This window comes from Lissotriton vulgaris, chromosome 1_1 (assembly GCF_964263255.1).
Source record: "Lissotriton vulgaris chromosome 1_1, aLisVul1.2, whole genome shotgun sequence".
In the NCBI taxonomy this organism is placed as follows: domain Eukaryota; kingdom Metazoa; phylum Chordata; class Amphibia; order Caudata; family Salamandridae; genus Lissotriton; species Lissotriton vulgaris.
In genome coordinates, this window is record NC_141685.1 from 586,253,719 (window position 1) to 586,265,987 (window position 12,269).

At 43.6% G+C, this 12,269-nt stretch overlaps 1 protein-coding gene across 1 annotated transcript in view; it reads left to right on the forward strand.

The window, feature by feature from the left end:
• Positions 1–12,269, forward strand: part of LOC147747514 (spermatogenesis-associated protein 1-like) — a 496,200-nt gene that overhangs the window by 256,206 nt on the left and 227,725 nt on the right. The gene's annotated exons all lie outside the window — the stretch shown is intronic.

Here is a 12,269-nt window from a genome sequence, read left to right on the forward strand (position 1 = left end):
CTTGCTCAGTGGGGTCCAGCGTGGGCTTTTTTAGCAAAGGAATAACCTTGGCGTGTTTCCAAGCCCTAGGGACGGACGCTGAGGTCAAAGAAAGATTGATCAAGTTAAAGTTCAACGGAGCAAGGCACGAGTGGAATTGGCGAAAGTGCGTAGGCGTCAGGGGGTCAGCTGGTGAGCCGGATTTGATTTTGGCACACAGTGCCTCGAACTCGGGCTCGGTCAGAGACGGAAAAGAGGCCAAGGTATTAGTTCCCCTTAATCCCGAAGTCTGCACTTCAGGCCCCTCCTGAGGTGGATTGGGGGTGGGTAGCCCCTGATTGATATTGTCAACTTTATTCACAAAGTAAGCGGCCAGCTCGGTGCACTGTTTGTTTGACGAGATCATGGAGGTTTCCGAGGCTCCTCCGCGTTTCATCTTCTTTAAAACAGCCTCTTTTCCTTACTTTTAACCCAATTTTGCCTAAACTGAATTTATATTTACTTAAATCATAACGCTTATTATTTTTAGCTTAAAGTAATACATTATTAAAGATACTCTGTGGACCCGAAAATTGGGTCATACTCGGATTTTCAAACACAGCCATGCCTAATAGTATTTAAATAAAGCGATATGGAAATTAAAGCAATATGGTACTTATCTGCTCAGAAGCAGCAAACAAAAGAGATCGAAGATGGAGGACATGGGGCTTATGTTGAACTGTGGAGTTCCATTTTTAATTGTTTGTGTTTTAGTGCTCCATTTAAGATTATTTGAATAGTTGCTGCTCAGAAGTGGTGAATAAAATGTTAATCATAATTCTAGCATCTTGTCTTGCCCAAAACTCTTAGCCTCAGCCTGTTAATTTATGTACAGAAAAGTCTGCAGTGGGCTCCTGAATGAATGAATGAATGAATATACATGTGTAAAGCGCATGGCTACCAAAGGCCTCCCAGTGCTAGAGACAGAGCCCAACTTGAGACATGCCAGCAGATTCAGGGGAACAATAGAGTCTTCAGTTGTTTGCGGAACAATATGTGGTTGGGTTCAAGCCGAATAAGATTTGGTAATTGATTCCAACATTTCGCTGCAATAGCGGAAAAACGCCGCCGCCACCACTTCGCGCCCAGTTAACTCTGGGAACAATTGCGAGATGTTTCTTCTCAGAGCGCAATGATCTTTTTGAAAGATACTGGGGGATGATGGCACGGAGAATCGGTGGAGCGCTATCAGAAAGAGACTTGTGGGCAATACACAATACCTTAAATTGGATTCTCTCGGCCACTGGCAACCAATGCAAAAAGGTGATGTGAGGCTTAGCGGATTCACGATGATGAGCCTGCATCAGCAGTCGTGCCGCGCAATTTTGGACCATTTGAAGTTTTTTTATAGTAGAGCCAGGGGTGCCTAGATAAATGGCATTGCGTAATCAAGCTGCAAGAGGATCAAGGCTTGTACCAGCAGTTTCCTAGCGCTAAAGGGCAGGAGGGGTAGAATCTTTCTAATCATTTTAAGGATGCCATAGCAGGTACCTGTCACCCTGCGCGTCTGTTCCCCAAATTTCAGATTGTGGTCCAACCATACTCCAAGACTTTTAATATGATCCTTGGGGGGGGTGGCTTAGAGCCTAGGCAATTCGGCCAGAATGTACTGAACTTCAGGGTAGAGGACTTGCACAGAAACATCAGTTCCGTATTAGCAGCATTTAATTTTTAAAAAGAGCCATCCACCCACACTGACACTTTTTCCAGGCAATATAGACATTAAAAAGCGTGGGACTCAGGAAAGACCGTGAGGCATCCCGCATCTCAGAGGCATCCTATCAGAGATGACATTATCTTCAAAGACCTGGAAGGACCTATCTATCAGGAAAGATTCAAGCCATTTAAGAAGCATTCCCGTCACACTAATTTCTCTTAGTCGTACAACCAGGAGTTGATGGTTAACCTTGTCGAAGGCCGTGCTAAGGTCGAGTATTATAATAGCCGCAGACCCTCCGGCATCTAGAATTTTCCTTGATTCCTCAATCACCACTAATAAGGCCGTCTCTTTGCATTGATTGGGCCTCAAGCCAGTTTGTGAAGGGTGTAAACAATCGTTCTTCTCAAGGAATGTAGAGAGAATGGAGTTGACGTACTTTCCACTTATTTGGGCTATCCCAGGCAAGAGGGAGATAGGGCGGTAATTCCCAAAAACCTCAGGCTCCATGGTAGGTTTCTTCAGTAGGGCTCTGACCAAGGCCCATTTCCAGGAGGAGGGGACAATCCCCGAGGAAAAGCAGGTATTCACAAGCTCCAGGATGACAGGGGTGGTAGAATCAAAGACCTGATTAAGAATGGTGGGGGAGCCGGATTTCAGCTGGTCAAAGTGGTAAACATCCTTTACCACGAAGTTTTTACCACGCGGTACCTTTACCACGAGGCCGTTACAACGCAAGTCGTTACAACGACTTGTGCTGGAGGGCGCTAAAGGATTAAAAATAGTAAATTTACTATCCCAACACCTTCCCTAGGGTCCACGGGGACTGGTGTTAGAATAGTAAATTATACTATTCGAAATCCGCGCCCCCAACGCAAGTCGTGGTAACGACTTGCGTTGTAAGGGATGCAGTGTAAACGGATGCGTTGTGACGGTACGCGTTGTACCGTCATACACCTGGTCAAAGTACATTTTTTGAGCTTTTATATCCATGGGTGGGATTGAGTCAATAATGGGGTTAGGGAGTTGGGACGGGTCCCCGTACATGTTGGTCCTTGTTGATACTACTAGGGGGAAAAAGGTGGAGTAAATATCTTCAATTTTCTTATAGAAGAACAGTGCCAAATTGTTACAGCATCCACCTTTATCCTCTGAGGGCAAAGGGGGTACTGGTGTTTCAGAAGGGACTTTGTTATTTAAAAAATTTCCCGGGGAGAGTTGGCAGCAGCAAAAATGTTCTTTTCGTAATAGCCAGATTGGGCAGTTCTAATTTCTGACTTAAGGGCTCTAATGGCATCTCTGTATTTAGTTTTCTCCGTAGCGGAGAAATCCCTTCTCCAGCTTCTCTCAAGGAGCTTACATAGTTGTTTCATTTCTCTAAGTTTGAGGGAATGCCAACGTGCCCAGTGCTCCTGTCATTATCGCCTCATCCCTTATCCCCGCTCCTGTCCTCACATGTGAGATATGATTCAATCTGCAGACCTGTTCCCTAGCTGACCTAAATTACTTCCTCCAATATGGAGGCTGATGACCTAGGCAGAAAAGGGAGGACATATTACATCTAATCCTGTTCTTTTCTTTTCTGACTTGAGTGACCGTAGAAGGCTCAAGTAAGTGTTATTTTAATTTCTGTTTGTATTGAATTGTGTGTCAGAGGATTTGCTTTTTCAGCATTTCTTTCATTCTTATGCTTTGCCTTAGCAAGCAGGACGAATGGGGCACATTTATGGCTATCTCCGAGACTTAGAGCAGCAGTCAAGCAATTAGCCTCTAGTAGAAGGAGATTTTGTTTACTTAGAGCAATGGTTCTAAGCACTCAGTTCAGCTCAAAGTCTTGTACTTGCCAGTTCTGCCCGAATTAAAATGGCATGCGGCAACCGCGTTCTTGCGAACGTTCCTGCAAGATGTATGCAGCTTAGAAACCGGCCGATACAGGAACAATCGGCCAGTTTCTTGGCTTTTCGTTTGTGCCAGGTAACTGATTTTGACATTTTTGCTTTTCTGCAAAGGAAGAGGCAGGTGAAAATATACCTGGTCTTTCTTCTGACCCTCATTGGCCAGACCAAATCTGCCTTTAGAGCCAGAAATGGGCCCGATTCAGCCGTGGTCTCTAGATTGGAAGATGCTGATCCTGCCCTGGATATCGATGATGAAAGCAGGTAAGAATGATTTATTCAAGGCCCTGAACTTTTTGAAATTATTTATGATTTCTTTGGAAAATGTAAACCTTTCTGCTCCTAATACCACTTATAAGGACAATGATTTTTGTTCACAATAATACAGAGCCTGAAACAGTTCCTTTGAATGGTGCTATGAAGAGAGTGTTAGAGCATGAGTGGACCGATATTGATAAGACTGTTTTTCCCATATTCCTTGTAAAATGGTTTCCAGTGAACAAGTACTCTAAGGAATTTCTGGCTGTGGTGAAGGTAGACACTCTATGGCCAGTCTGTCTTCCCAGGGAAATGTAGCTCCAGAGGATGCCTCCCCACAACATCCAGTGGATTAGAAAGTGGATGGGTGAAGTGATCTTGTGCTGCTTCTAATTTCTCGATTAGAGCTTACACATACACCCCTTATACAGTGCACTCACTCTTGAAAGACTTTCACGCTTTGGCTGATCTCATGCTAGAGGGTTTGGACTGTTTCTCACTTCTCAGTCTTATGGAGTAACAGGTTTGCTTTCTCTCGATCTTTCCTTTGATAATCTATGCCCCTCAGTGGTGGTCTAAAAAGTTGCTATTTCTGCTCGCCAACATCTATGGATGTGGTCATGGAAGGCGGATGCAGGACAGAAGTCAGTTCTTCTGAAATTGCCTTTAGACAGGCCCTCCCTTTTTGATCCACAATTGGTGGATATGGTCAAGAAGACGGCAGAGAGCAAAACGTTTTTAGTCCTGGAGAAACACAGAGGTAGAGCTTTTGGTTTCAGGCAAATTTTTCCAACAGGTAATACGAAAGGGTAATCTCAGACCATTTAAGGAAGGGGTCATGGCCATGGAACCCTTGTTCAGAGAAACCCAGGCCAATTCTGCTGTTGCCAACCCTCTACGTTTAAAAGCATGACTATCATCAGGACCTACAAGTGGGTGGCCACCTTCTGTTTTTTCAGAATGTTTGGAATGGATGTCAAAGTGGTCTCAGAGCTGGGCTTTTCTCATCCTCGGCTTCAGGTTTCAGACCAACTGTTCTTCCAAAGCATCCCCAGTGGCGATGAGCACTTCTGTACGGAGTCGAATATCTCCTGCTAAAAGCAACAATTGAGCCTGTTGTTCCTCACAAGCAGGGCCTTGGATACAATGTAATCCTTTTTCTAGTAGAAAAGGACTCAGGCAATTTTTCGCCCAGTACTGAATCTCAAGGGTCTCAACAATTTCTTGGTGCATCAGACTTTCAAAATGACAACTCTGCAAAATATTTTGTCCACTGTTGCAGCAAGAAGCCTACCTTGCAACTCTAGATATGCAAGATGCACATCTTGATGTTCTGATTCTTCAGACACCTCAGCAGTTCCTAAGATTTTCAGTGGAAAATCAATACTACCAGTTTTTAGTCCCCCTTTTTGCATGACTTCTGTCCTGCAAATTTTTACAAGCCTCTTGACTCTGCTGGTGGTTATTCTGCATGATTCAGGTATTCGTTTCTTCACTTATCTCTAGCCCTAGCATTCCTCAAGCACCTCAGAGGCGACCCAACAAGCAAACCAGATGCTACACTGGCGACATTAGAGAGTCCAATTACTACTGCAAACAACCGGAAAGGTAATGGAGAACCAGGCGGGACCCCAGTACCAGAAACTCTTAAAAGGCAGGGCTCTTGCTACCACCACCAAATCAGAGAAACAAAAAAAGCCCTGGCACTGAGGACAGAAACCAGCTTCAGCAACTGCAAAGAGATTTTCACCATCATCAAAGAATTCTCCACCCTTGCATCCACTACCAACACCATCAGACTCTGCAACAACCTCTCCATCTTCTTCCACAACAAAATCACAAAGATATACAGCAATTTAATCCTCTGCCCAATCCAGAAGACCTTATCGACCAACTACCTGCCACTAAAAGCGATTACAATCATCTAACTGACTGGACACCACTCACCTGCGAGGACACTGCCACAGTTACAGAATCCATGCACTCATCAGCCCTCACAGACCCATGCCCCCAACACATATACAACTTAGAAGGATCAACGATCACCTCCACGCTCACATCAATCATCAAAACATTCATCAAATAGCCTTTCCGGTCCACTGGAATCAACCAGAAGTCAATGCCCTCCTAAAGAAACCACCAGCCTACCCGAGCAAACTCAGCAATTACTGACCAATCACACAACTAACTTTCCCCACCAAAGTCATGAAGAAGGCGATCAAGAAACAAATGTCCAGGGACCGGGACCATCACCAACTAATCAACAGCACACAGTTTTCTGCAGCAACCTGAGCACAGAAACCACCCTCAATCTGGCCTCCAGCGACATCCGGATCATCCTCGACTATGAAGACACCATAGGAGTAGGTGAGGAATGTAGTCCCTCAGCAGTACTTGTCTCCTCCAGCCCGGTTTCCTCCTCCTCACAGTCTACAGCAGGTACGGCGGCTACACAGTCCTCAATCAATCAGTCAATCAATCAGGGAACTGTAAGTGCGCTACTCACCCGTGGGGGGTCTCAAGGCACTGGGTGGGGTATGCTGCTCCGTTCAACCGAAGAGTCAGGTCTTGAGGGTCTTCCTGTAGGTGTCCTCAGGGCCATGTTGCGTTTTTGAGCACATGGGCTCACAGCAGGGGTAGGTGGGTAATATTTTTCCCCCAGTGGTGCTTGTCTCTTCCAGCACAGCTTTGCCCTCCTCGCAGTCAACAGCAGGTACGACGACCCAGGATGGAAAAGTATGGAAAGTGCTTAGAGTGGTGAAATCTGCTCCTGTGAATCAAATTGCTTCAATTGGTGACTTCTTTGTGAGGGTAAGAAACACAAAAAATTGGAGAGTACAATGGGAACCACACTGACTCTTCCGTTGGAGTGGGGGTTGGTAATGATGTGGTCCCAAGAACTTAGAAGCAGTGCCCTTGTGATTTTGTTGCAGAACGTGTCAGATTGATAGCTTGAACTGGCACGCCATCTGTAAAGCTCAAGGATCTTTAGGTGATGTGCATGCATGTAGTTATTTTGCTTGCATTTTTAGGTCTTTACGTTTAGAATATGTGAATTCCCTAATTGTTATTTTTGTTCCATATTCATATTTTTCTTATATTTTATTTATTACTAGTTTATGAATATCAGTTTGTAATTTTTGTTAATTACTTACGGGCAACAAATATTTTATATTCTCCTATCATGTATTCAGTATGAGTGATCATGACATTTCTTACATGTCAACGTAGAATCTTCAGTGCGTGATGCTATTATGTATAGCTTTTGAATAGAATCATTGGTGACAGTCAGATTGAGCACCATGCTGAATGAAACCTACTCAATCTCTTTGCTGATTGTGGCTTCGCATTTAAAAATAAACAATGGAAAAATAATGTGCAGGTTTATGTGTTAATCTATCCTTCAAAAAAATAAGGGGCTCTTTTAATGGCTTGCTGTTGACAGTCGGAGATAGAGGGGTGCATATAGAGGGGTGCATTCAGTGGAGTGCATTGCTGGAAGTTCAATCAAAATAGCTTTATTTCGGCATAGAGCCATAAAAGCAGAATATACATATAGTACAATAAAACATCATCAGCAAGGCATACAATAAAGGAGTCAGTCCATTAGTCTAAATACTACTTCCACTGAATCCTAGGATAAAATATGTTCTCTCTCTCATATAAAGACACTTTACTTCAATAAATAGTAAAACAATTATACATTCACATTACCACTTAAAACGGCTAGTGCAAAATCGACTATTACTACCCGTCTCTGGTGCATGTAATTTAACAAGGATGAGTAACTGAATACAATAATGGTAACAATCCCTCTAAGTCATGCATCACTATTACATATATACAGAATTAAAAATACACTTAATGATTTGCATGCCCCTTTCTACCAAATCGGAACGCATCTTTTGTCTTAGTCTCCACATTCCCAACATGAACTTACTAACACCGAAACAAATTAAATTATTATTATCATATTTGAACATCCTAATGGCCTGCCTGTATTTTCTTACAGTCTTTGACATAGTGAAATAATCCTTCTTTTCCTGCATGGGGTATAAAGGGGACAAAAAATAAGACCTATTCAACCGTTTCTGTGGAAACACCACTCATTGAGCACTGGGCAATGTTAGTTTCCTTTGCTTGGGACCAACTAGCTATGAACGAGCCGATAGGCAAAGATCCATGCCAAAGCTGCAGATAAAGACACCTGGCTAGTGGCGGTTGGATGTTGTCCAGAAAGTTCTCCTTCCTGAAGAAGTTTTTAACGGAGTGGAAAGTTTCCGTCAAAGAACCTTGGCTCTGCCTAGTGAGCGGAGCGAAATATGTGGCTTGCCAATACACTGATTTAAGCAATTCCTTAGGTGTAGGCCTAATTGCACCACGGGGATCCACAAGCTCTCAAGAGGTCTTAATGTACCTTATCCATGGCATATGTAAGGAACCAGAAATAGTCGAAACGTCGTTGGTGGCAGTTGTTAGAGTAAGGAGACAGGCAGGAGGGTTGTGTTTCAAAATATGTTGGTAGAGTTTTGGAAGAAAAGGTGATTCTGATGTTTTGTGTAGGCTGTGCTAAGAGGCAAGGCGAGTGGAGTAGCAGGCTCTGTGCACGGGGTCATAATCACAGCTGTCTAGCAACTCTCATGGTGGGTGTGTTCTACGTGGGTCCTTGTTGTACAATAATATGGGACAGCAGTTTTAAATGTAGCTCTTTATTTAGCATCAGCAGTAGAAAAGTGTGCGCGTTTGACACATTATCGATGACGTTACATTACACACGCTTCCCTGTGTGTGCATGGGATGCTTGTAGATGTGTGGATCTTTCATGAATTTATGAAGGCAATAACAGCATGTAACATTTGAAATGCCATGAAATTGCTGTACGCTTGGATGCTTTCTGATAGGCCATTTTGCTCTGCCTATGTACATCACGGTTGTGATGCAGGTGAATTTGAATCACAAGTGGCAGCATAATGGGACTGAGGAGGAGGCATGCCAGTGTCATGCCCTGTCTTGTTTTACGGACTTCCATCGTGAGTGTTTTGGCCTCTGGAACGATCTGCTAAGTGGATTTCAAATCTTGCATGATTTCAAATCTTAAATACCATTGGAGATGAGTCAACGTCTGCATTTGTCTTTAATGTCCAGTAACAGAGCAGGCAAATGAGCAGTACATTGTCCACTGTGAATGTTTAAAAAATTAGGCATGATTTGATGCCTTCATTGGGATTCCATAATGCAAACTGGTCACCACTATTAGTCTGGAGCGGTCGGTATGAATTCTGCTTGACAGAGGTTTTGGGTGGCGTGTGTCTGGTAGCTGACGTCTGTTAGTTACGGCGTGGTCTTCTGAAAAAATAGATTCTGGAGGCTTGGAGGAACTTTAAAGTAAACTGGAAGGGATGGAGCCAATTTCCTCATTTTATAAACCAAACACGTGTAACTAAAAAGTGTTAATTAGAAGTTGAGCAAAACTTGCATAATAAACTAAAACTCTTGAAGTAGCTAATCACATTTAGGCATTGTATGCGCACACATAAAATAACATAATGTAGTGACTTAAGTTAGCCTAGGTAATGATGCCATATTAAATATTTACTTTACGCGTTTTGGACAAGAGGCCTGTTTTTACATTAAACTGTTGTTTTGCACAAGATGTTTTTCCCTCTCTACTCCAGATGCTGTAATTTCCCAAAAGCCTTCTGTTATCTACTGAATAGACATTTGTTATTAATTAAACAACCGATCGTGAAGTTCTCACCGGGAGTAGAGAAGTGTGGCTCAGGGGTTAGAGGCGGCAGACCCTGAAGCTGAGATCGGCCCTCGACCAGGGTTCAATTCCCCGCCTCAACGGGACTTGGGCTCAATAATTCCACAGACTCGATAATTCTCGCTCCGGTGCCTACTCGACTCACGGGTTCACACTCTGCGACTCTGGGCAATAGCTTGCTTAATCTCCACAACGGCCCCTCGCGGCGGGATGCCTGGCTTTCACCTTGTGGTTACCCTGCCGGGGTTATCTCACAGGGGAATACCAGGATGGGTTCCCTAAGCAAGCGCTTAGATGCCTGCGATGTGGGTAATTTGCGCTATATAAATACATGTACATTTACAGTAGAAGGGAGATGGCAGGAAACGTGACTCTGGGCAGTACTGGCTAAACCACAGGATGTGATAATTGTAACAATTCAAGGACATTTTTCTGTACTTCATTGTAAAGATGTGAGAAACTAGAGGATATATCTGCTCCCAGAATTTGCTCGAAAACGATTGGTTGATGTGAACAGTGAATGCAAGTTTTGTTGTTAACGAAGTTTTGGTAGAATTATATTAGTGTGTGTTCCTTATATTAGTCAGGAAGCCCTTTGTCAGAGAGCTTCCTTTTTTCACTCAGAGACTAGGGGGGTCATTAGGATGGCGGACGGACCTCGTCCGTCCGCCACCCCCGAGGAAGAGGGACCGTCCGCATGGGCAGCGGCGGTCCCTCCATGCAAATTAGGATGTGACCGCCACCCTGGCGGTCACATCCCCTACATTTAACATTGCGGCGGATGCTGCTTCATGCAGCACCCGCCGCAAGGTTAAAAAGTGCATGTTTACCTTTGCATGCACGAAGCGGCAGGCACTGCGTGGTGCCTGCCGCTTCGTGCAAGCAAAGGCAGGGGGGTACCATAGGTACCCCCCATGTGCACCCCCACCCCCCTTCACCCCTGGGGGCCCGCAATGGGCCCCCAAAGAAAAGACCGTATGCCTTTCCACGGCGGAAATGCCGCCGTGGAAAGGCATGGGATGGCCGCCATCCTAATATGCCTGGCGGTGTCTGATAGACACCGCCAACCATGTTAGAGCTTTTCCTCCGCAGTCGGAAGGCGACCATGGCGGAAAAGCTGCGGACTGAAAAAATATCCCCCAGCCATCCTAATCTGACGGGGGTCTTTTTCCAGTCCGCAGCGGTTAATCCGCATCCTCCGGGCCGGCGATGGCTTCCGCCAGCCCGGAGGATGCGGATTAGCCTTGATCATAATCGGCCCCTAGGTACGGAGAGCTTTCTGTAGGAATTAGAAAACTGACCTCAAGGATGTCTGCTGATGTTTAAGCTGAGAATTCTTTTCAGCTTTGCAAATTTCCCCCCTGCTTGAGTGCCAAGTCTTCCTGGCTATGCCTTTTTTAATTCTCTCATCAGGACCTTCATTATCAGTTTCTAAAACGGACAGGTTACCTTGCTTATTGAAAAAATTGTCTTTTATGCCAGAAAAACCTTTTAAATTAGATTAGGGATTTCCTTTATTGAACACCTTTTCTGTATCTTCTCTATTTTATTTGTAATTCTTACTAATGTGGTATTTTATATTTATTTTGAAATATCGACTAATGGATTATTTGAATCTGTAATAATGATGACTACAATTGTTATTTACTAAATGAATAAAATAGTTTAAAATAATTTGGTAATAAAACCCCTTTAAATCACATCAGCTCTCTTTATTGATTCTTTGGAAACCCCAGTTGGACTTCACTGTTCATGGTGTTTGATGTAAATGATCGCTTCTTATCATCTCTCCTTGTTGAATAACAAAGATCCATACAACCACTGGTGGATGTTATTTAATGATTATACTTGAATATTGAGGTACAAAAATCCCTGCTCTGGTAGAAGTAAGAAAAATGTATCACCTGTATCAGGAATGCTCTTTATTTTCAATTTAAGGGGCTTCTTAGCTTGTTAGATTCCAGGGGTATGTTAATGAGATCACGTGTGTTCAATTTACCAGTCTATAAGTATCTGAGCTGACGTAGTCTGCTTGTGGTGAGACGCAAAGAATGTTAGAAAGACTTTACTCTGAGACCAGCAAACACCATGGCTATCACTGTTGCCGTTAGGGGGTACTTTAGAGTATACCACCTCCAATTGTACCATCAAAAATCTTGTTTAGTGATGGAGCATGAATGTGCACTTCTGGTTCTTATGTATGTTTGACGTGTGGTCCTGCCTATGTGTTGTAGAGCCTGCTATTAGCTTTGGGCTACAGCATCAATACTCTAGTTGTCCCAACAATCCATTTCTTTCTCTTACAAATACTCGCTTTTTCATGCATTTTAGAAGTTACCATCCGCCTGGTTATCTGCTTTATATTGGACACCATCCACCTGCCTTTGATTAACTGTGTTGCTGGTAGATGAATAATGTGATCTTGTTCTCTTAGACACGTGCATATATTTACCCCCCACATCACCTAGCACTAAAATTAGCCTAAAGCTTCATGTCATACCAAATTGAACATAATGACAATTTGTTAAATGGATGTGGATGTTACAGTGTGGTGTTGAAAATAACTTAAAGTGATAATGAAATTCTGATTTGTTGAATTTCAGTCACAGAGGAAGTTGCCTTTTGCCTTGTGGACCAAGGAAGAGAGTTATCAATCTTTCACGCAATGTAGCAC